The sequence below is a fragment of the Channa argus genome, chromosome 2 (genome assembly GCF_033026475.1).
Source record: "Channa argus isolate prfri chromosome 2, Channa argus male v1.0, whole genome shotgun sequence".
NCBI classification, from domain to species: Eukaryota; Metazoa; Chordata; class Actinopteri; order Anabantiformes; family Channidae; genus Channa; species Channa argus.
Window position 1 is genome coordinate 29,478,696 of NC_090198.1, and position 24,426 is coordinate 29,503,121.

General features: G+C 42.9%; 1 protein-coding gene across 3 annotated transcripts in view; it reads right to left on the reverse strand.

The window, feature by feature from the left end:
• The window catches only part of c1qtnf4 (C1q and TNF related 4), a 31,298-nt gene extending 7,871 nt beyond the window's left edge, over positions 1-23,427 (reverse strand). Inside the window, exon 1 of one of the 3 annotated variants that reach the window (XM_067490857.1) lies at positions 23,269-23,427. The gene's annotated coding sequence lies outside the window, so the exon portion shown is untranslated. Of the gene's footprint in view, positions 1-6,840; positions 7,258-23,268 lie in introns of those variants that run through there. The other 2 variants (XM_067490876.1, XM_067490867.1) reach the window with 2 other exon arrangements.
• Between the last annotated feature and the right edge of the window lie 999 nt (positions 23,428-24,426).

Here is a 24,426-nt window from a genome sequence, read left to right on the forward strand (position 1 = left end):
TCAAATGTTCGATATAAAAGACGCACGCATGCATATCTTCTCATGGCAGCAAACTGCACAATAACTCGTTAGGACACATGCAGCTGCTGTCATCAAATGAGCATTTAAGCACATTTCATTCTGCAAACATGAAAACTACCTTTCGGAGTTGGCCATTAAAAAAGTTCCAATATTGCAACAATCCATGTTAAAGAGAGCAGTCCCCGACTAAAGGCTGCATAAATGTCAACAATAGGGACGATATTTATTTAGTCGTATAAAAAGCATCTACTTTCTTATCCACAGATGAGAGGACACCTGTCAGTGTGCATCAGCTTCACCTGTGCTAATAGTTCAGTTCTGATGTGAGCAAACCTAATGTCACAGCCTCTCTCCCAGACAGAGCACCGTCGTTACACTGATGGAAAATCAGATCAGAGTCTTTCAGTACCAGCAAACCGCGTGAGACAATCAGCTGGACTCACATCTGCTTTACCAGTGAAACTTTTCTTCCTAATTCAATAAATGAATCAATCGCGAATTTTCAAGCATTTTGGAGAAATAACATGAGCCAATGTGAGCAGACTGTTTAATCTGTAAACGCAGGTAAAGTCCACGTGGGATCACTGCTCATTTGCTGCTTTGTATGCAGTACATCTACATGTTCTGTAGCAAGTACTGAGCATCTTCGGCACAAACAACATCATTGTCTGTCACGGTGCAGTTTGAACATTATTTTACTTGGTTCTGCATGAGTCAATAGACGGATAACGGGAAGTGACTCATTACAAATGTAAGGTGCAAAGATGATGATGAGAGGAGCGATAAATACAATCTGAGGTAAGAACAGGACAAGTAGCCCCCCCCCCACCCCCCAATGTGAAGCATTTAAGCAATCATTTTGAAATGGCAAGCAAACAATGGCTGACCAAGTACAGACTGGTGTCTGTAAACAGGTCGACTGAAGCTTTACCCTTCAAGTGACTGAAACCACACATGTAGACACGTAACACTCAGATAATGGGGCAAACGTGCATTTGCACAACAGAGATCTACACAAAATAGCCCTCAACAACACCACACACACGCTCCCTGTGCTCTGTTTCAAACGTTTGAGCCGATCGCTCTCAGCAGAGGTGTTATTAATGTGTCTTTCCTTAGCGGAGACAAGCGCTCTCATTGTCGGCATCTAATGAACGAGCAGGAAGCGGACACACACAGGTGGAGCTGTCGTCTCTCTCAAAGCGCCCTGAAAACAAAGGGCTGTAGTGTATCTTGTACGGAGCTACCAGAGCCGGAGGAGCTGCCTCCATCTTTGCAGCCTGCAGCACTGTGCACAGGATTTGGCCTCTCGGTGAGGATGATTTTGAAATGAAACTACTTGCGCGCACACACACTTGGCTGTGGCTGAATAATCAATGGTTTTGAAATCCGTCTAATCGGTATTAAAACGGTCAGAGACACCACAAGGTTCCAGTGGTGTGAGAAGTGCAGAAAATTCAAGAGACAAGTTGCCAAGTAGGACAGTTTGGCAGGCTGTGGCCCTTCAAAGACGTGCGTGTTGGGTTCGTTGGCTGTAGGTGTGGATGTGAGTGCGATTGTTGTTTTGGTCACAGAAGAGTGCGGCCAGAAAAGGTTCTGGGAGCCTCCTCTTCAACCCTGAACGAGAATCCGTTTTCACAGTCCCAGTGCACGACTGCCCTGAAGCCTTGGAAGTTATTTATCATTAAAGCTAATTGTTGTTCTTGCATGTTTACATCAAATCGACCTCTTTAAATGAACTAATTATAGCAGTTAATTGTACTTAAGGCAAAGAGGGGCAACTCATCGTTTCCGTCTGATTACTCGCCCACTGCAGCTGCAGTGGGATTAATCCTCGCTGCAGAACCAGCTCACTGCAGATGATTTGCTTTATGAAACAGAGCTCTTTTCTCTTTTAAGACAACCAAAACCTAAAAATGCTGCAAAGTGTTCATAAAGCGGCAGCTTGCAGGAAAAAAACAGTGTTTGCCTGAGTAATGGCAGCAGTTTTAAGCAGTCACGCTGATCGACTGTGCTCCTTGGAGAATGCGATGCTTCTAGTTCAAACAGCTGCGACAGAACACATCAAACAAACCTTCCATAATGAGGCCCCATGGGAGTTAATCACAGAGAGGAGCAACAGAAGAGAGAATAGAATTAGTCCATGCAAGTGTAAAAAAATAAATAAAGTTTAGTAGTTTTAAGCTTCTTTATTTGTCCTGCAAAAGTATGTGTGTCTCATGTTAAAGTGATGTGATCGCAGTCATGATAACAGTTCTGCGGTTTCCTGAAAACACTCAGCATCAACAGTAAATGACACGTGTGACTAAAACTCTGTTGGTAAAACCTTTTGAGCTGGGTTTTGATTAAACTATTGTGAACTATTTATTACTTATCATTTATTTTATGAGTGGTTATTACTTTACTCTCATTTTTTTGTCATTTTCCTCATGTTTTTATTTGTTTTTATCTGATTTACACATTAAAAAATACTCCTGTTTTATGGACAACATCGCTGTTTTTGACTCTTTATCTTGATTTTGCTTGTTCACCTTTTTTAACTTTCAATCATGTGTAAAGCAGTGTTATTACTGTGACTGTACGAAAAGTGCTACGTAAATAATTTTTTGTTACAGCAGTTTACCTACAAACTGGGTTTGGGGAAATGATGTTGTCACCATGGTAACCGGCAGTCCTAACATGCTTCTCTTACTGTTTACTGTTTCATGAACGTATAGGCCTGATGGCGGGCATTTATCAGTTTGGATTGAGCAGTAGACTCCCCGGACCACCTCCCTAATTGTGGCTACATGCTCTGAGCTTTGAAGGCTAACTGGTCCTTTTCTAAATCAGATTGTATTCTCAACAGACAGAGAATTGCCCTCACTCGCTGGTACTGTCTACCATTCTGCAACCTTTAGTTCCCATCCTGTGAGGGGCTGCTGGTTTGTTGTCTCTACTGCCTATACTGCAACTATAGAGAAGGTCAGAGTTTACTTCACAGTGCATCAGTATTTCTACCTGAATCTCCTGTAGTTTGTATTATTAGTGTTTTAATGGTCCTGCAATGTGTTTGTCACCCAGTGGACTGCAGTGGGAAACCACTCGCATTGTGCCAGAGGCGCTAAAATGAGCTGAGCACGACTTCCACCCACACGATGGAAAAACCCTAAGCGTCTGCGGAAAGTTTCATAGCAGTAGATGCAATAGTTGCTGAGATCTAGTGATTTTTTTTTTTTTTTCCGACTGGACCAAAGTGTCCATGCTGCTTTGACTAAAAATGAAGTGTCGTTAAAACAATCACACATCCCAAACATGCAAGTCTGGTCTGCACTGACTGACAAGCACAGACAACACATAAGTCACCTGGAACTATAAACCTGAAATGTCAGACAACATGAGTTATTACTGAATGAAGGATTTGAGGTTGATGTTTGTGAATGATGATGGCTGTTTTTAATTTATATTTTTTCTCCCCAAATATCAGCCGAGGGCTTGTTCATTCTGCTGAGCCTCCTGCCACTGAGCAGCTTCGCTGGAACCTGCTCAACTTAATTACCTTAATGAAAGCTGTTGATTCTCATTTCAAGTGAAGACTATATTATATAATAATTGTTCCCTCTCAGTGATGCTACTCCTCTCATTTGCCATGTGACCACCAGTACTTTATGATTAAAGCCGGGATTCTAACCTTCTCTTCAATAGATTCTAAAAAATGAGTCTAATCTCTAAACATTCTTCCTATTTTCTCCCTGTTTATCTGGGTCAGATCAACCATCCCTGACTCCTTCCTCCAGCTCTTTTGTTTCACAGTTGCAGACTGGGGGTGATCTCTTTCCTCCAGTGAGTCCTGGATCTGCTGTTGCATCTCCTCACAGTTGCTTAAACTGTTGGGATGTAGTGAGTCTGTATCCTTGCTGCAGGACGATGGGTTCACTCTGATGGAGTAAAACGATCCCTTTGCCTTCCGTACTCCACCAAACACACAGCACAGTGGTTTGTAAGCCTCACAGACAGGATTGTACAACAAACTGTACAAAGTTTTATTTTAAGTAACGGTAGTAACAACTTTATGCCCAGTGAGATTTCGACATGTAGCCAGGAGGACCGGGAATTGAACCGCTGGCACTGGGCTGTAGATGGCTGATCTCCAGGATACATGGCAGACATTTGGTGTTCACATTACAAAGTGCTTGAACCCTCAACATGTGGTGCCGGTTCTGGCTCCACGTGCAACGAGGTAGAGCAGAATGTCCACCAGCCACAGGCAGCTCCTCCTGTCCAAATGTCACTGTGTCCTTGAGCAAGATGGTACGTAGTTGCTTGTGTGTGTCCCTCACTTGTCAGTTAATTTGGATAAAAGTGTCTAAATGTCTAAAAGTAAATATGCATTTGAAATGAATGGGGAAGTAGTGAGACTCTGAACATGACCTCATAATCTTTTCCTCATGCAGCAGTTGACACTCTGTGATTATTTATATTCAATATTAAAGAACCAGCAACGTAGGCGTTTGTATCCACAAAATCTCTGTGACTGATTCGGAGTCAGCCTGGATTAATGAGCCTTCTCAGATAGATGCTAATGCAGAGATGTAGGGCTGTGCCTGAACACACCAGCGGTTAGTTGTGTGTTTTCTAAGCCAGCGTCGACTCGTCATCGATGCCCCCTTTTGTCACCAAAAGGTCAGCCTTTGAAAAGCTGCTTTATTTTTAGACTGACCTTCACGAGTTTTTGAAATTATACAGCGGATTAAGAAATTGGATTGTTATTTCTCGACCCCTGAAGCTGCACTTGACTTTTATTATTACATTTTAGCATATAGCTGTGGGTGTTTTCTTCGTGTCCTTGTTGCACGAGAGGGAACCAAACATCCTTGAACATCACTTTCCCCTTTTCATTCAGGTCCGTTATCACCTCGCCATCAAATTAAGCACCACCTCGGATATCGGTTACATCTGTGCTTCTGCTCTATCAGGTTGTGACTCTCCCTGAGAATCTGCCCTGCCTACAAAGATGGAAGGAGACAATTACTTCAGGCTGGAGACGGGTCGATATCCTATGATTGAGACAGCGATGAAGAGGGAGAGGAAATGAAATGAGAGGAGGAGGAGGAGGGAGAGAGCTGAGCAAATATGGCAAAGTTTCTCGTGGATCTAGAATAGAACGGGAAGATGTGGGAAGTTGTTGGCTGAGGTGTGTGTGCGTGTGTGGGTGGCTATACTGTAAATGTGTTTGGCCTATATAACTGGTGTGTGTGTGTGTGTGTGTGTTTGCGTAGGTTGCTGCTGTTGCCTGTGTGAGAGAGAATAAAAGCTGCGTAGAATCCGTTTACGTGTCCATGTACATGCACTGACATGTATCTACTCATGTACTGTGCAGTTTGCATGTGAGGCTATGTTTTTGCAGAAAAGTGTGTGTGTGTGCACGTCTGTACAAGTGAATCTCTTCTCCACTCTGAGCCATCTGCTCAAGGTGAAAACACATTCGCCCTCGGCGGCTGCCTGACGACAACCAGTTTACGTTACCTTTAAGTCTGTTTGGAGAACCTGTTAATATGCTTTTATATTTCCCTCTGCTGCCGTGCCGTCATTGAAATGTCACAGGAGTGTGTTTAAACCTCCCCCCACCGCTGTTAAACGAGTCTCCCAGTTAGTGAGATGGATCTAAGGCCGTGACACACCAAAGAACTAGCACCAACAAAGGCCACCGGCTGCGTCTGGTCACATCACCTTCACGGTAACTGACAGCACGCGGGCTCATCAATGACGGTTCACAGCTACGTCTAACAGAAGATAAAAGGTTCCAACAGTACAAGTTGTGCTGGTGTTGTTAATACTGTGTCTTTATCTGGTGCAGCCTGTCAGATTGGTCAACACGAATGAGCCCAAAAACTACTGACAGAGGTCCGACTCGTTTAAGTGTGTGGGACACGCTGCAAAGACTCGGTCAACAGATGCTAAAGCAAAGAATGAGACTGCAGCCTACATTCGCTCGTTCTTGAAAGAGACGGTCGAGATTTCTACTTGTAAGTTCAGTGTCACACACTCGGGGAAAATTGAGCACTGAGTTGTATTTTAAATGTGGACATAATGGTAATAATCCACACAGCATCAGTTTTTTTTTTGTTTTGTTTATGAGGACAAATCTTACAGCTGCATAAACCATAATCCTCCAGAACCTGCTCAGGTATTACATTGTGTGACACATCACATCACATGAGCACAACATACTGACAGCTGTTGTTTTACGAGCGACGGTTGCGCACAGTCCCTCGTGCCGAGCTGACGTGAGTTTCGTGTTTCTTGCAGACACGTTCTCAGCCCACAGCCTCGGATAATGACGCTGAGGCGTCAAATTGTGCCTCTTTCTGAAGCCCTTTGCTGCATCGAATTGAGACCACAGGTAGTCTGGTGTCAGTACAGAACACTCCAGAAGGGCCACCATTGGATGCCACGTGTACACGCCACGTTACAATCATCAAAGTCGCTAACGTCTTGCTTTATAGTCGAACCCTGGTCTCCTGTGGAAAAGCCGAAACTTTTTTACTTTATACTTTTGTATTATGCGTCATTGCTTTAGCCATCAAGTATTGAAACATCTGGGTTTCCATTGACCGACACTCAAAGCTTCAAGCATCGATCACAGACACAAACAGTTACCTTAAGCGTCTCCATGTAACACAAAGGGACTGGACAAAGTGGCGCTTTTTGATGCCTAGGGAACGAGAACGAGTGTTTTCAGAAACTTGTTTTACTCGTGTTGTGTAGTACAGAGCAGTAAAATAGTTGCTGCCATTGATGTGTGTGTGTGTGTGTGTGTGTGTGTGTGCTCGCACATACGTCACTCCCACTGTCCAGCTCTGCACAGGTGATGCAACAGGTCATCACGACAGGACCCACGTTAACAGAGTCAAAAGAAAAGTAGTGGATTTTGATGAATTTGCGTTAAATTCAGTCCTACTTAACTGGTCTCTAAAGCAGTTAATTACATCTCCTAGACCTTGACACCCATGGTGCCTAACGAGAAGATGGTACAGGGATCTTAAATCCGAGCTGGAGCTGTAATTTGTGGGAATCAGAAGCCAATAACAGCAATCTGCTGTAAAAATAGTATCGGGCTTCGAAGGCACACCGTTGAGTTTCTTTAATAAGCTCTTCGGTCAAGCTGAAATCACTTCTCCGAGTAGCTGTTTCATTTTCGGCGTGATCCAAGTGTAAAATCCATCTCTGTTCTCTGCTTCCCTGAACAGTCTCACTCTGTGTCGTTCTCTCGTACCACCCACCTCTCGCTTTCTCTCATTAGATCAAAGCCACACAGAGAGAGCTATTGTTCCGTTGTGTAGTCGAGCACGCCTGCCTCGCTGCACTCAGCCGGAAATAACAAAGGACTCATCTCACATATGCACAGTGTCACTCCTCTAAGAACAAAATGAATTTTCCTAATTTGGATTCTGCGGCTGTCGTATGTACAGCTGCTCGGTAGCCAGTAAAAATTCCTACAATCAACACTGATGCTGCACATCGTGGTTGAACTACGTTACCTGTAGTTTTCAGACTGATGATGGTCAATGAATAATTTAACATGTCAGCAGTCAGAAAAGCTTTTCCTTCTTTGTCAAACAATTTGTTTAAGCTCTGTTCTCTTTACCCCCCGGAGTTCCCTGCGTTCCAATTAGCCAGCTTACAGAAGCCTGCTGGTGGGCCGAGCACAGCGGGGAACCGAGCGGGCGAGCAAAGATGAAGGTCAGTTTTGTGGTCTGCATGTATGTGGGACTGTTGATAATGGTTTAAGAGAGTCTGGGTGTCCAGGGAAAGACAAAAGCAACAGAGCAGACAGAGACAAGATTCTTCAGCATACGTTCAGCTCACGTTTGGAACTTTGCTGTTGTCTAATGTTAAGTCACAACTAAAAGCAGAATATGTCTCCCTATTATTCCACACTCATCCTAAAAGTTCCAACTCAGGTGCCTAAAGCTTCCCTCAAGTCATATATTAGGACGTTTTCAATAATGAACTGTCTCATATGTTTTACCCCCTAAAAACTGCAAAAAGTCAACCTTTCTCTGCTCTTAGTAAAATTGTATTAAAATATTGTCGAATTTTACAGTTTATCTCCTGAAAAGACAATGTCCTCACCAGGATGCACTTTGTCACTGCAAATTCAACATGTCCCACAGGCTGGCAGCACATCTGAGGGTGAGCCCAGAGAAACTTGAAGTACCAGTTAATACTTTTGTCTTTTTATTTTTTATTTTTTTTATTTTGTTTTGTCCTTTCGGCTTATCCTGTGAGTTCGGGGCCATTCAGTCCGCGTGATTTTTCTTTTTCTTCATTATTTATTTATTTATTTATTTATTTTTTATGACGGATGCCCTTCCCAATGCAACCCTCCCCAATCCCTACTGGACTTGGGACCAGCGCTACATGGCTGGGGACGGGCTGTCTGAGGTTCAGGGTCTTGCCCGGGGACACTTCGACATTTGGTCTGGAAGAACTTGTATTATATATTTGCGCCTAATTACCCGCATTTCCAGGAAAGTGTCATTAAACTGATCAGGAAAACGTGGAAACAATACAAAGTGTTTCTACATAGTCACAACTAAAAGGGTTAGCGGGTAAAAAGTCCTCTGTCATGTCTACAGTGCACCTGAAGACATTTATGTCCATGTTTGCCCACTCTCACAGGATGAAAGAGCTTCTCCTTTATGATTTTGGACAAACATCCATTGTTGGGCCTGAGCTCAATGCCATCTCCCTCCTGTGCTCACAACAAATGGAGGCGGCTTCCTCCCCTTTCACTGCCATTTGAGTAAAAGCACCTTTGAAAAGGAGCGTTGCTAAAATTGCAGCACAGAGGCCTGAAAGCTACGCGGAAATGAAGTTGACGAGAGAGAGAGTGCAAATCCTGTTTGATCCCGATGAGAATATAATCACAGCTCTTCCACACTGGAGCAGCGTGGATGCTCATCAAACTCCGTGAATCGACATGACAAGACCAAGGCCTTGGAAACTGCTTCTTTTTTTTTTTTTGATAAAGCTTTTCAGTCTCTTCAGTTATATCATAAGGACGTTGCTGCAGGTTAAGGAGGATCCTTATTTCGTGATGAAGTATCCACATTTTGTCTAAGACTGTAGAATTTGCAGCACATTGTCTTATTTCAAACTAGTAAAGTGATGTGCTTTATTTTTCATCTTTTTTTTTTTTTTTTGAGTAACTTATCAAGACAATGTGATGGTGTCAAAGCTGCAGACAGTTTTCAGAACTTGAAACCTTAATTGCAAAGTAAGTAGTTTTAATATTTAAAATTAAATGTATACAATTTTATTTGTATTATAATAATAATAATAATAATTAATAAATTGTCAGCCCCTTGTATAGTGTCTTTCATCTTTCCTTTGTTTTGCGTTAAACACAATTACATCTGAACATGTGCACTTTAACCAACACACTTGGTTTGAGTTGAGAACCCAACAACAGAAACACTGCACGCTGTGTTTTCCCTCAACCTTGTTCCTGCCCTCAGCCTCCTACCTCTAGATGTGTTTGTGCTCATCGACTCTTTCCAGAATGCATTCCAGCAATTTCTGCTCTGACCTTGGTCCATATTATACAGTTAAATTGAAGCTGTTGTGATAGCAACAGTAACAAGAGGGAGGTTACAGCTACTGTGGGTGAAGAAAAATGATTTGTCTGCTTCTGCTGAAATAGAACAGTGGTGCTGGTTATGTTTGCTGCTAAAATATAAACTCTCACATGCCGTCTGTTGGAATGTTTTATGCAACAGATGATTCACAGAAACATTTTATATTGTTTGAACCCGGTACTCATCAAGTTAGTTGCTGAGGAGGAACTCGATCACGCAGATCACCTTCTAGTTCAACTAATTAAAGGATCATTATTTCCCATCTCTGGATCAAGTCTTGCTTAGCTTCGGTCTTACTTATCAGGATGAACCATAAAGGTATCCTGGCAAGTTTGTGCTTCTAACTCTTATGCAGTAGCCCCTCTACCGCTGTGCCGCAGGGTTCAGTTCTTGGTCTTCGTCTTTTTTTCCATCAATACTACATCCCTGGTTTCTATCAGCCAGTAACATGGCTTTTCCTTTCACTGCTATGCTGACGACACACAGCTTTTCTACCACATGACTCCACTGTCTCATCACTCAATTCTGCCAGTCTCTCAGACATCTCTGCCACCCATGACTTGGGTGGTCAACTCAACAGCTCATGTTTGCCTCAACTCCCTCATTCAGGTCTACAACCGCTGCCATCCACATTGGTCTACTAACCAACAATGTCTGCTGGTCCCAGCAGCAACCTCATTACCAATTTTAAAAAAACAACAAACAACAAAGATCATTCTTGATCTTGCATCTCATGAAATGGAAACACTTCTTCTGATAGGACTTTGTTTGGATTGGATTTTTTTTCTCCTTGACTTTCTTGCCTTGGACATCACTTAAGTAAGTTGCTTTGTATAAAACCGTCTGCTAAATGCAAATGTTCCCAGAGTGTCATGGAAACATCCATCACACCGTTTATCTGCCAGTCAACATCACGCCAGGTTGGATGCCCTTAAGATCTTTATCTTTATTTTTTTATTTGTATTCACATCACAAATGTAATCTGTAACTGTTCACAGTGTGGCAGAAACATGACGTAGATTCATTTAACCTGATGAGGACTAAAAGCAGTGTCATTCAATTGGTTGTTTAGTGGGGACCAAAAGTACAGGACACAAATTATGGAAGTGTGGATGATTGTTAGTGTTATAAAAGTGGTGTGGAGTGAAACATACATAGGGATTCAGCGCATAATGCTCACATGCTGTAGGTCAGGGGTAGTTAATTTTAATTTTACGAGGTTCGGATAGAGAAAACTTCCTCTTGTACAGTTTTGCAGTGTCATCGTGTTTTAAGTTGCATTATATTTTAGTTATACATTACAATTACATATATATTGAAGTAGCATTGTCATATCAACATCTGCACTGTGTGAAGTCAGTGACTCAAATCAATTCAGTGCCATTCACACACACTTTTGTTTCTCTGAAACTCTGGACTCTGCAGAGCTTTATAGAATAATAAATAAAATAAGCAAACTCAAAGTAAATGTTAAATTTACCTGAGAATTATAAATAATAAGTACTTTCATAGAAATGATAACTATTTTTAACATTTCAAGTAAAAATTTAGTGGGTAGTTTTCTGTTGTAGTTGCGTTTCACATTCCCACCTTTTAACCGCTGTCACAATCTCAGAGCAGATGAGACAAAGGTTTCGAGCTTCCTATGGGAAGGATGAAGACGCCTCGGTCCATTCCGGATTAAAAGCCCTGCGTCGACCTTCCAGCGTTTAGCACAAGCCACGACACACTGACTTACAATTTCACTGCTTTTCCTTCACGTGTCTTCTCACTTTATTATATTTTTGTCTCCCTGTCACTGCCAATGCAGGTTTTCTGTGCCTCTGTACAGTGAAGGCCTGCACTACTCTGCCTGTGACTGGCGGACATTGTCACATTGACCAATCCGTCCTCATGCCGATGGCGACGGGTACCGGCCAACTCCCCCCTGTTGCTGAGTAGCGGTGTAGGAACAATGTCAGAAAAGAGTTGCCAGTTGAAATGTAATCGCTCAGTGATATGTCGGTTCCGGCAAGGAGCAAACAGCTTAGTCTGTGTTTTTCAGCCGATGACAGGAAGTACAGCACAGTACGGTAGAGTACTGCAACCAGGAAGTTGATTCTGTAGTGGATGTTTATAAAGCACAGCTGTGTAATAATTTTACAGTTTATCGTTTTTTTTTTTTTTTGGAAGTTTAGTCAACCTAGCAGTTTTCCTGGTTATGGTTATTTTTGGTCCGTATGTTTAGGTTTGTGATTTCCACACATTGATATATTTTACAATACAGACAGATTCAAGTCATATAACTGAGCAGCTGAAACTGAAGAAAGATTCAAACTTTGTTAAATGTAATTTCAAAAAAGGAAATTTCTGCTGAGGAATAGATTCCCAACATCTCCACATTTAATTCCACTTAAAATGGCTAGAATTACACAGGTGTATCATATCAAGTGCACCTGATTAAAACATGATTATTAGTGAATTGTTCCATGTGTCAGAGGGTGATTTATGAACACGTGAGACCATCTGTCAGAAAATTAAAGCCAAACTTGACAATGACCCAAAACATGGTGGTAAATCCACGAAGGACTTGCTGAAAACAAAAGAAAAGAGTCAAAGCTCAGATCTTGTTCTCATTGAGATGCTGTGGGGGGACGAGACCCCGCAAACATCTCACAGCTGAAAGAATTCTGTTACCTTTTATTATGTAAATGTATTAAATGAATTGTAACCTGAAAGTATTTAAATATGTATGTGTCACAATCATTCCCTCCGTTTTTCCTCTAAACATCAAATGTGAAACTACTGTCCGTCTAAGAGAAATCAGAGTCGGGAGTCCAGTGCCCGCTGCCGAAGACACAAATGTCGGGGGTGGGAAGAATCTGACAGAAGGCTCTGGAATGGGGGAGAAGCACGACTCCACCAAATACTCTCTTAATCATTTTTTCGATCGCAATAAACTTAAGTAAATTCAATTCAAAGGTTTTTTTTTTCCTTTTGTATGTCACCGTCACAATCGCAGTTTATTATTTTTAATAAGCATTGGAGTGTTGCTCATCGTAAACCATTGGTCTTGGTCGTTTTTCACGATTTCTTTCTAATAATTTGTCCAAAACATGATGTTTGGACTTGTGAGACCCTCCCCCGGTGACAAGGTGGGCAATCGTGCTTGTGTGTGCACATATTAACACAGTAGATTGAATTTACTGCGGCAGGTGGCCGGAATGCAGTGAGTCCGTCACATCCTGCACAGGTCACCAGTCTGTCGGAGGGTCGGGGGCGATTTAGAGACACCAGTTAAACCACTGCGTGCCCATGAACTGTGGGAGCAAACTGCACACTGAGTGCTGCCACCGCGCTGCCAACAATAGATGCAAAACGACAAACTGTAAGCTGGAAACAAACCACAGCGGTAAATGTGGCTTCTCACAATGTTACAGGTTAAAATTATAAGAAGACTTAAGAATCTCATTAAGTAGAAGATATTGTAGCTCAAAAAGCTTCAACTCAGCAGCTACTGCAGCAGTATGACATTAAAATATTGCACTTCAACTATTATTAACCACAGGGTAGATATGAAAATATAGCTCAGTAAGCTGTAGGACACAATCTCCCGACACGCTTTCTCATCTAGTGGAGCATAGCTGCTTTAAAAAAAAAAAACGAGAAAATCAATATATCTTTTACCTACTTTCTGCAGCAAATTGACTGATTCCATGTCAAAAACCTCCTCTGGCTTTTTAAAGAGCACAAAGCCACTTCCTCCTTCTACTTCCTCCAATTAATTTGATGCAAAACGTGCACACAACAAATTAATATTTCTCACATCTGCGCGCGCTCGCTCAGAAAAATCCCAGCACACGATAGTCTCCGTGTGGATGGATACTGCTGCTCTCTTTGCTCGTGAAAGCTGGAGGGTGTGACCGATCTTCAGAGGCCGCCTCAGTGGGCCTCCTGCCTGCTGGGGGGGCGAAATCAAAGCGCTGCCTTCAGAGGGAGGCTGGAAATGAAAGTTCACACCTCTTGAGTGCAAGTTATCTCAAAATGTGCACTTGGACTGAGGACGGACATCAAAGTGCTCAGTCTAGTGTTTATGTCCATTATCAGGACGTGAAACAGGAGCGTGGACGACCGAAATCAGAGCACGATCCTGGATGGAGAGATTCCTTCAGAGGACCTCGCCACTGACATTTGTTTTGGTTTTGAAACCACATTTCGGAGCCACTAAAGAGAACTTTCCCAAAAGAACAGCTGCAATGTTTTATCTGGAAAAATTAGGATTCAAACATCCGTTGTCTTTGTGGAGACCACTGGGATTTTATTCAGGAACCCGTTACGCATTAAATCATTAGGTTTATTTTTCTTTACAATCTTCGTGTTGCCAGGCGATGCACAGACTTAAAGACCTAAAGCTGGGGACAAGGGATGACTTTTTCCCAGAGTACAAGTACTTACATTTGGGTATTCAGCGATATCGAGTACCAATAAAAGTACTAAACCACTGAGTTGCTGGACAGTAGAATCCTAAACAATCCACTGCAGTTATGCAAATCCTGGGAGAACAAATATTCTCGCGAGGCCTTTTGCCAAAACAAATATGGCAGCAACTTGCGTTTAATAAATGAAGCAACCTTTTGCTGAAAAGAACAAAAAGAAAAGGAAAAATGACAAAACAAACCACAGATTTATGATCCTAGATGGAGAAATGTGGTCAACATGGACATCAGATAGAGTCTACACAGGAATATGAAAGGTTTCCAACTAAGGTTTCCAACTACCCGCAGAGGTTAACGTGGTACTGAGTGGCAGTATTGGAGAAAATTTACAAGTACTAAGTACAAGTACACAAAGGCAGGATTGGACCCAACGCCCGATACTGGGATCTGAATTGAGACATCCCTACTGGGGACACGCGTGAAGACCATGATGGCTGTTTCTACAGACTTCCAGATGGAAATCCAAATTTTTTACTTGCTCTCCGTGGTTTTAGTTGAGGGTGTAATTATGTCATCTGGAGCCAAAAGAGAAATATTTTAAAACTAGAGAAGTGACAGAGATGTTTAAAAGCATTATGGTATATTTACACCCTAAACTAAAGCCATGGGAAGCAAGTAGAAAATTGGTGAAGTTCCCCTTTAAGACAACTTGGACACACTGTGAGCTGTAAGACGTGTTTTACAGGTCTGGTGAAAATATCAAACTCCATCTTTTCACTTTTCTGCACTTTGTGCTAATGATCAGAATGTGACTTGTACTGTATTAGACTGTGTGTTCGTATACTACACTATATTTCTATGCGTCAGTGGGAAACGTCTTCAGCTGTGCATCAGAGCTACATGATTTATAGATGAGGTCTAATATATTCTGTGCATTGAGTAACGTTTATGAGACAGTGTATTGTAGAATATAGCAGCTCTTACATAACGGCATATGTGAGTTTATCACACTGTAAACACTTTCACATGTGGCTACTTCTGTGGCAAATGTGGCTTTAAAATGTCGTCATATATCATATCTAAAATTCTAATGCAAGAGCAGTTTCTCAATTTTTCAGTGTTTTGAATGAGTTTGCTGCTGCTCTTCATATGATTATAATGGATTTAATACACATATCTAACAGTATATGCAAATGTATATGGTTCATATATTCACACTTTGTGTACGTAGTGTGTGAGTCATTGTTCTGTCAGCTTCTTGTTGTGAGCCAACAGTCGTATTTTTGTATTTATCACATCGTATATCAGCTACGATCTCTCCCTCCTGCAGCCTCAAGCAGCTCCTCACGTATAAACACGAGGGTGATGAGAGGTGATGAGACTGTATCGACATCTGCATAAAAGCAACAATTTTCTACTCTTCTCCTATGTCGTGTTCACATCTTCCGATTCTGCTTTTGGATTTTTGTGGTATGAGGTCTGATGCCCACCTCCTCTGCAGAAAGAACAATGGCTAATAAGCCCCCACCCCCCCCACCTCACTGGTACGAGCTGAGGATGGAGTGACCTGGTCACTTGGGAAAACATATCAAAGAGAGTGGAGGGGGGCTGTTATCTGGAGGTACAGTGACAAACCCCACTGCTGCTGTCCTTCTCATTAGTCCCCCCCCATCGCTTTTCATCCTCCGATCCTCAACACTTGTCACTGTGCTGTCAGCTGCCTGCTCAGCTGTAGACGCACAGACCAGCCTGGGGACCTGATGGACGGCTGGATGGCAGGGATGGAAAGACAAAGAGAAAGAAGGAAGGAAAACAAAAGGAAGATTTCAAGGTGTAAGCTTGGTTTGTCAGCTGAGGCAAACAACAGAGAAAATCCATTTTGGTGAACTCTAATCCCTTCTGTGAAGGTCGTCTTCTTCTTCCTGCCACAGAGTGAATATGAAGGAAAAATCCTGGAACGCAAAAGACTGCTCTCTTGGCCCTGTCAGTCCAACTGCAGAGAGACAGACGGAAAGCAAGAAAATGAGAGGAAGGAAGAGTAACAGCTACGGCAGCAGCCTGGTGTCCTGCCAGGAAACACGGCAGGGTTCGATCCACCAGTGACAGACGAGACGTGAGCGAGGCAGCAGACTGGGCCGGCTGCCTCTCTTAATTATGTGTGTGACCACCAAACGCACGGGCGTCAGTCGTGCGCGGAGTCGGTTAGGGATTGAAATGCGAGTGCAGGGCTGCAGCAAAGATCAGCGGTGAGATTTAATCGCCATCAGACGTCAATTAGTGAACGAGTGACATCCTGAGACGTTTTTCTGATCTGAGACATTATGTCAGGGTCTGGTGTCTGAGCCCGAGAATCAAAGAGCTTCTTTGTGGAGCCACCATTTTACTTTTACACAGATAATCAGCAACCATACAGAGAGAACACAGACAAAGAGTCGGGTTTTATTGTTTTTGTGCATAATTCTTATCTGCGGTGTTTCTCAGTTTCTCTGATACACTGGAGGTAATTATTACAAAACTAACTGAATCAGTAGCTTTTGTGTTGCGGCTCCTCTCGCTAGTGACTGAAAGACTTTGGAAGGCACAACAAAACAAGATTAAAGCTCCCTTTCAGACACCCGCTGCTTACCATTAGCCTGACTGCATCTAATCACATCACCTTCATGTCTGAATAAGCACCCTGGTCACTGTTATTCACATTATCAGAAAGGGAAGTGGAGGTCGACACTGGAGAGACGGGGAATGAAAGTCGGTAGGAGCAAGATCGAGTTCATGTGTGTAAATGAGAGAGAGGGTGGTGGACTGATGCAGTTACAAGGGACAGAGGTGGTCAAGGTGGATGACATTAAGTACCTAGAACTACTGTTCAAAGTAATGAGGCATGTGGCAGAAAAGGGCAGAAGATCCTGTCCCTCTGTCATGGTCAAGGGTGTGTCTGGATGAGCCATGAACTTGATACTGGGAACCACCCGATCTTCCCGTCTACACTCTCTGTCTTGGCCCTCTCTGGTACAGCCCTGGCCAGGATTAGGTCTTACCCATCTTGACAAACCTTCAAGGAAACTTGGATAGAGATACGTTTCTAAGTCTCATGGCCTCTTCACTAGTGTGCCACAGGGTTCAATCCTTGGTCCTCTTCTTTTCTCCGCATAAACTGCATCCCTGGGTTCTGTAACTCCTTTCCTTACTGTGCTAACTTCACACAGCTGCTCTTGTACTTTGCAAAATCTCCACTGTCTTATCACCACTTCAGCTTGTCTCTCTGACACAACATACATCTTTAATTCAACACAGAAGTTGTAGTCTTCCCACCCAGACCTTCAATACAACATGTCAGTAGCATCGACACAGTATCTTCTGTGACTGAGTTTGACAGAACTTTATAGGTCCTCATCGACTGACCTTGTCCTCTGTCTCTAGGGATGCAGATTAACCCTATACAACGTCAGAAAGATCAGACCCTACCTCCCTGTATTCAGCCCAACTCATTGTGCAGACACTGGTCATATCTCCTTTTGACGACTGCTATGCCCTTTTGAGGGGGTTACCAACATGATCACCCTCCAGATGAATGCAGCAGCATTGATCACCCAAAAACGACACACACCACTCTTCAGATCTCTGAGCTGGCTTCCTGTAGCTTTGTGCATCATGGTTAAATCAACGGCTCCTTCCCACCTAACAAACTCAGCCGTATCCACAGTTCGTCCAGCCCACTACGCTTTTCCAGTTAATGCTGTGTGGTGGTCTCTATGGCTGTTTACATTTACAGACCAGCACTAGCCATATATTTAACCTCAAAAAAACTTAAACTCTACAATACAACACAGTTACAGAATTCTTTCCACTGACCCACAGACCATGACGCCACAGGCCGCAGTTGTACTTTACAGCTCCCATCTTTCTTTTGTATGCAGCAGAGCTTAATCTATAATTTGCCTCATATCCTGAACTTTCCTTCAGAAACAGCACTAAAAGAAAAGTCAGCTATTTTCCATCCTGTCCTTTATCTGCAAAGCTACAACTGCCACTAACCCAAAGGAGCATATTGACTGAACAGCTTAAATCAAACTCATAGTTTCATTTGCTCAAATTCAGTTTGTGGAACAGCTGGTTAACGCAACCATCTGCCTTATTATAATTATTATACCATCACCATGTCACCTTGTAAATCTGCAGCAGATGTGCAGAAGTGAAAAAAAACAGATTTCAATCACTGAGGTCATGCATTATTTTGCCCTGAGTAATTAGCAAACAGTAAATAAGTTCAGTCTATGCTCACTGGGCTTTTATTGTTGAGTTCTGGCACTCGGCCGCTATTTTACAGATTTTCTTCATTCTGCTGGAAAAAATTCTGAGCTTACTGCTAAGTTTTGCTAGAGTCAACTGTCAGAGATTTTCAGGATGTTGCAGGAGACAGATTAGCGCAGCGACAGAGGCATTATCAGATGACACCGTGTATCCCTGAACGACATCCTCTGCTGCAGGACTGTCATATTTCTCTGCTCAGGGCTTATTTTAGGACTCGCAGTAATCCAATCCTTGAGGTGTGAAGCTAATGCTTAAATAATAATCTGACTGCATCTGTCTTTCTGGTGTTCTCACATGTTTTCACACATCTGTGTTCAACTGTTCAACAACACGCTCACCTGCAATTGTTCACTGATCTCACAAGTGAGGCAGTGTATCATAAATAAAAGCCTAAAAGTTATAAAGAGGTTTTAACATAGCCCTTAAAAAAACATTAGCATTTCTTTCTACAGCTTGTAAGAATAAAACCACTGGTAAAATCAGGTGAGTTGTTGAAGCTCGGTCATTAAAACATTGGTCTTCGTCATCTCACTTCTCTAGGATCAAACAAGTCCTGCACCTGGCCTGCTTCCAAGAGGTTTGAATGAAGATTTTTATATTAGAGAGTTGTTATAATTGTTTAGGGAAACAAAGTTTGATCAATATTTCTAGAATTCTTGTTGAATTCAGTTAAGAATGTTTAAGTACATATTTTTTGGTTTGGTCCTTTTATTGTCTTCACATAAAATTGAACAATTGTTTTGTTCCCACATTTTATATTTTCTTTTTTCAGAAAATTTCTTAATCTAGTTTTATGTTTACAAATTTTTATTTTACAATTTCATAATTATTCAAGCAACCTCCTTTGGGGCTTGTCCATTGATGTGAACTTCCTACTCTGCTCTTTTGCTTAGTGTATTTAGGCATTGGTCCACACTTTGTGTAAACTGCCCTGACGAAGTGCATGTGCCGAAACATGTTGATATAAATTGGAAGAAGTAAAATGTTTGAGTTATTTTTATCTATGTCTTCTAATTGTGACATTTCTGTTCAGTAATTATGAGATGAGCGAGTCAGAATAATAAGAAAATGAGAAGATACAGATGTTGTTATTATGCTACTTTGTAATTGTAAGAGACAAAAGTCAATATCAGGACATAAAGTGTCTCAGCATCATGGTCAGGACATGGTCCCAAGCTGCAGTCTCTTACAACATGCTGACCAGGGTGGGTGGTGATGGTGACATTAGCCTGTGCTTCACTTTGGAATCTGTGTGTTAATGCAGTGGGAGGTTGGAGCTTTAAGAAAAACAATCGTAAGTCAAACCAGATCCAAAAATAACTGCAGCATGAAATACAAGTCTGTGTCTGGAAGGAAACAGAATTCTAATTAATACGAGCAGTTAGTTTAAACATACTCAACCCTGGAAATTCACATCTGAAGAACTTCCTCTGGGAAATAGCAGAGTGATCCTTTTTTGAATTAATGCTTCTGGAAAAACTGCAGAAGGACACAAGAGACTATCAAATAAAATGGAAAGTAAATAGCAGACGACTTTTGCTTTTTCAGGGGGAGTTGTGCTGCTGAATATTTGAGTGGGGTCACTGCCCTGTGTTTTTTCTTTTTTTCCATCTTGTGTCAGCAGCATCACTTATACTTCCCCAAAAAACCTGCTTTGACTATCAAGCACTGGATGCTCTGAAAAGTCAGTGGTCTTTGAGCAGTTTGTTCTGTGATTCTTTGCCTTTCCAAGTAAATTTCAGCAAAAACATTTTCAATAAATGTTTTTGGTACAAGAAGATTCAAAAAGTTAGTCACAACAAAAATGTATTTGTGTCAGCCTAATCAATTTGTGATTAACATTCTTTATTTTATTTTCCTGTGGTTGCCCCTGTGGGATGGCGGTAGCTCAGTTGGTAGAGTGGCCACAGAACGACCGTAGGTTCAGAGGTTTGCACCCTGCATCCTGATGATTGCTACATCTACTGCTACAGCCTTATTCTTTTGTTTTCGTCCACAACTACTATGTCAGGCTGGTCGGCCGTTACCAGTTTGTCAGTGTGTATCTGGAAGTCCCACAGGACCTTAGCTCTGACATTCTCCATCACCTTTTGAGATGTGTCCCATTTTGACTCGGGGCCTTCTAGCCCGTAGTCGGCACAGATATTCCGGGACACTATGCTTGCCCCCTGGTTATGCCGTTCCATGTACGCTCTGCCTGCTAGCATCTTGCACCTTGCTGTTATGTGCTGGATTTTCTCAGGCATCTTTGCACAGCCTGCACCTGGGGTCCTGTCTGATATGGTACACCAAGCCTCTGTTGATCCTGTACTGCTAGGATTAGTGCCTCTTTGCTGTCTTTGAGTCCAGCTTTGTCCTGCCACTGGTAGGATTTTTCGATATCAGCCACTTCTTCTATCTAACGGTGGTACATAGAGTGCAGGGGTTTGTCCATCCATGAGGATTTTTGCATCGCTTGCTCCTCTGGTCTCTGCTCTTTGTAGGTACTTGGTAGAAGATGCTTTCCTTGTGGCCTCTTCATGGTTAACATTTGCCTTTTGGATCCCAAGGTACTTGTAGCTCCTCAACAGCTTCCATCTTGCCTTCTGGTAGTAAAATCCCCTCAGTGGATCCCCTGTGGATCAGTGAGTAGATGTCTTGTTCACTCCTGGCATTCAGCTTGATGTCATCCATGTAGAGGATGTGGCTGATGGTCGCTCCGTTCCGTAGTTGATATCTGTAACCACTCTTGGTTATGATCTAGCTGAGGGGGAGCAGCGGAGACAGAGCCTCTCCTTGGTATATGCTGCACTTGATGTTGACTTGTGGAATTGGCTTGAAGTTTGCCTCTACGGTTGTTTTCCATTTTCCCATTGAATTCTCAATGAAGGCTCTTAGAGTCCTGCTGAACTTGTACAGTTCCAACCATTTCAAGATCCACATGAGGCTTCTTGTAGTAGATCCAGGCAGTGCACAGGTAAGTATGTCTGTTCTTGCAGTCTGCAGTGATTGCTTTACATATCTACCAGTGTCTGGTGCTTTGCTTTTTCTGGTGTTACTAGCGATTCCTTTCTGGTCTCTGCTCGTGTATTGATCCATGTCCCCCGTCGTGTTATGCTGTGACACAAACACTAGAGCTGATTGCAGCCACTCCAGTTCATACTAGTAAATCCACCAGTGTTTTGGTGTGTTATTAGAGTCAGGGAGTGATTTTTCTGTCTCACCTCTGTAGCCTTTAATGTGGTTGTTAAAGGAAATATATTTTTTTATAAACTACAAATTTCAAACGGCCACAAATCTTTGATCCATGTCGTTCATGACAGTGTAACTCTGTTGGGTTTGCCTGAAGGCCAGAGAACGACGGGTAGGAAATAATAAACACAGTAGAGGCTTTAAAAAAAAACAATGAAAACAGCGTTTGTGAGAAAGTTCGAGGTCTCGGTTATTAGTGACTTCACACAGAATACGTTTATTTAACCCGCAGTCTTTCTGCAATCTTAATCAAAGGCTTTTCTTTCCTAAACACAGACACAAGGACTCTGGATTGTGGTCTGTGGCGTGACAGAGGGCCACCAACAGACCCAAACCGCCTAAAAACACCATTAATTAAAGAAGCATTTTGCTTCAAAAGGATCGATTGAAGTTTACTTTTGGTTACACAGCCTTGGTCAAGTGTGTTTTCCTCTGCATGAGCCATCAATATGAACTCCTTTTAAGAACGTGAAGAATAGAAAATCATCTCCACATGGTGGTTGAAACACCCAATATGTCCCCAGTATTCTTAGTTATGACAAATGAGCCACAGACACAAACAGCCAAAAGCTCTATAGTGATAAATGAAAACGTATTAAATCTACAAAAACTACACGAAGAGAGGAAGCGTAGGCTGCACTAATGATTGTTTATTTGCGGTTCCACTCAGACGTCAGCCACATTGTCCTTGAAGCAGCCAAATTAAAAACTTTTCAGATTCACCTTTCAGGCCTTAAGAGGGTGAGTTTGTGTGTAATGTTCCATCACATGTCAGTAAAGAGTGTGTGCTGCGTGCACAAGATTATGTCTCTCTGAGATTGATGAGAGCGGGAGATGCCCTCAGTGCAGCTGGGTGCTGGCACACGAACCCGCACCGACGCTGTAAATAACACGAGCATATGCTCCGTACAGATGTGTAATCTGCTCACACACACAGTCAGGTGATGCATGTGTAGCCTGCAGGAGCTCTGTGTTACACTGATGTGGATTTAGATACTGTATCTGCAGACAAAAGGAGTCGACCTGCTCTGTGTGGAAAACCCATCTGAAGATAAGAGCGGTCTCATCACCTCAGCCTCATTCACAGCCTCCTGCTGCCTCGGGGGTCTCCGGTACCACAGATAATGACACCTAAATAAAGCACAGGATTTCCCATGCAGGCTGCTCACTGCCACACTGCAACCTACAAACAACACAAAGCAGCTGAGCAGATAAAAAAAAACAAACAAAAAAACGCAGCTTTCATACATCACACATACTGTAATGTTACAGGGGGTACATTCCTGCTGCCCCCCCCCCCCCTCGAGAAGTATCGCTGTTTCTGGAGATCTGCGCACATTAAAAATGCATGCAGCCCAGATGCGGCACGAATGCTGAACGTGCACAGAAACAGCAAGTTGCTTTTCCAGCAGCACTCACCCAGAGTGCCACACTTTTAGGAAAGCATCCGTTACTGTCACAGCAACACTCTGGACCTCCTCTGTCTGCCTCTGTTTGTGTTGACATTTGTCCCTCAGGACGCAGCGGAACGCCTGCATGCCTGCACGCTCCCAACTTAGGCAAGTTCAACCACCGTGCACCGCGTTCACCTTCACACGTGAACGTCAGCATCACCGGGCAAAAGAAGAAGAAGAAGGAGAAGGTCTAAAAAAAAAAAAGAGTTGTCTCACCTGCGTGTTGTGTGTGTTGTGTCCAGGCTGTGTGTGAAACGCAGAACAGAAACTTCGTTCTCACCAGTGCTGATGGATGAACCTCCCTTCCCTCTTCACATGTACACACTCGCTCTCTCCCTACACTCCACCCTCCTCTCTCTCTCTGTCTCTCTCTGTCTGTTCTCTCCCACCCTCCTTGCTCTTTTTTTACCATCACTTGCTGTTTTTTCACCATCTGCCTCTTTCTCCCTCCTTCAGTGTTTTCCCTTAACCAGAGCTGCATTAGGCAACCATCACTCTCACCATCTACACACACACGCACACACACACACACACACACACACACACACAGAGCTCATATATACAGAGGGGGAGTTCTGATCTTATATGGAGGCTTAGAGGTGCAATGCGTAGCACTGCAGTGGAGATAGTGGTGAGATGCATTCACATGATGCTCAGTTAAACTAGATGTGTGTGTGTGTGTGTGTGTGTGTGTGTTTGCAGATAAATAAGAAGGGAGAAGCAGTCGTGCCATAATAGCCATTGGGTTTTGCTATGTGGCGACAGTGCTGCCAACTTCCTCCCTCCTGCTCATTGTTGTGGCTCATTATCTCACCTCTGGGAGGAGGGGGGGGTGAAGAGAGAGACAGTGAGAGAAGACATGTAATGCTCTCAAATTGAAATTCATCCCACCACATCTCCCTTTATAATCTCATTCAAATTCCACAGTCTGTTGCTTGCTCGTATTTAAATGAGCACTTGACTAACTCACTCTTTTTTTTCTTTTTTTTTGCTTTTCTTGGACAGTGTTTGGCCGACTGCCGCGCTCTGTAGTAGCCCAACATCCTGATTGCTTCTCTGCAAACTGGCGCACAGGCACAGACCGAAAAGAGTGGGAAGCACGGCCACGCAATGAGGCTAAACAGGTCTGATGGCAGGCTGGCAACATGCGGCTGCACTGACCGGGACGAGGTAATGGTCCGTGTGAGGACGAGCGAACAAAGGCTTGTGTTTGCACTTTTCAGAGATCGTCGGGAAAGTTTTCACAGATTCACAGAGACACTAGGAAGTTGATTGCATGCGCCTGAAAAAGCCTTAGGTGTCAACAGGTTAATGTTCACCCTGTGGTTGTGTTGCTGGCTTTCTTCTTGCTTGAATGACGCTTTCTGTAAATAG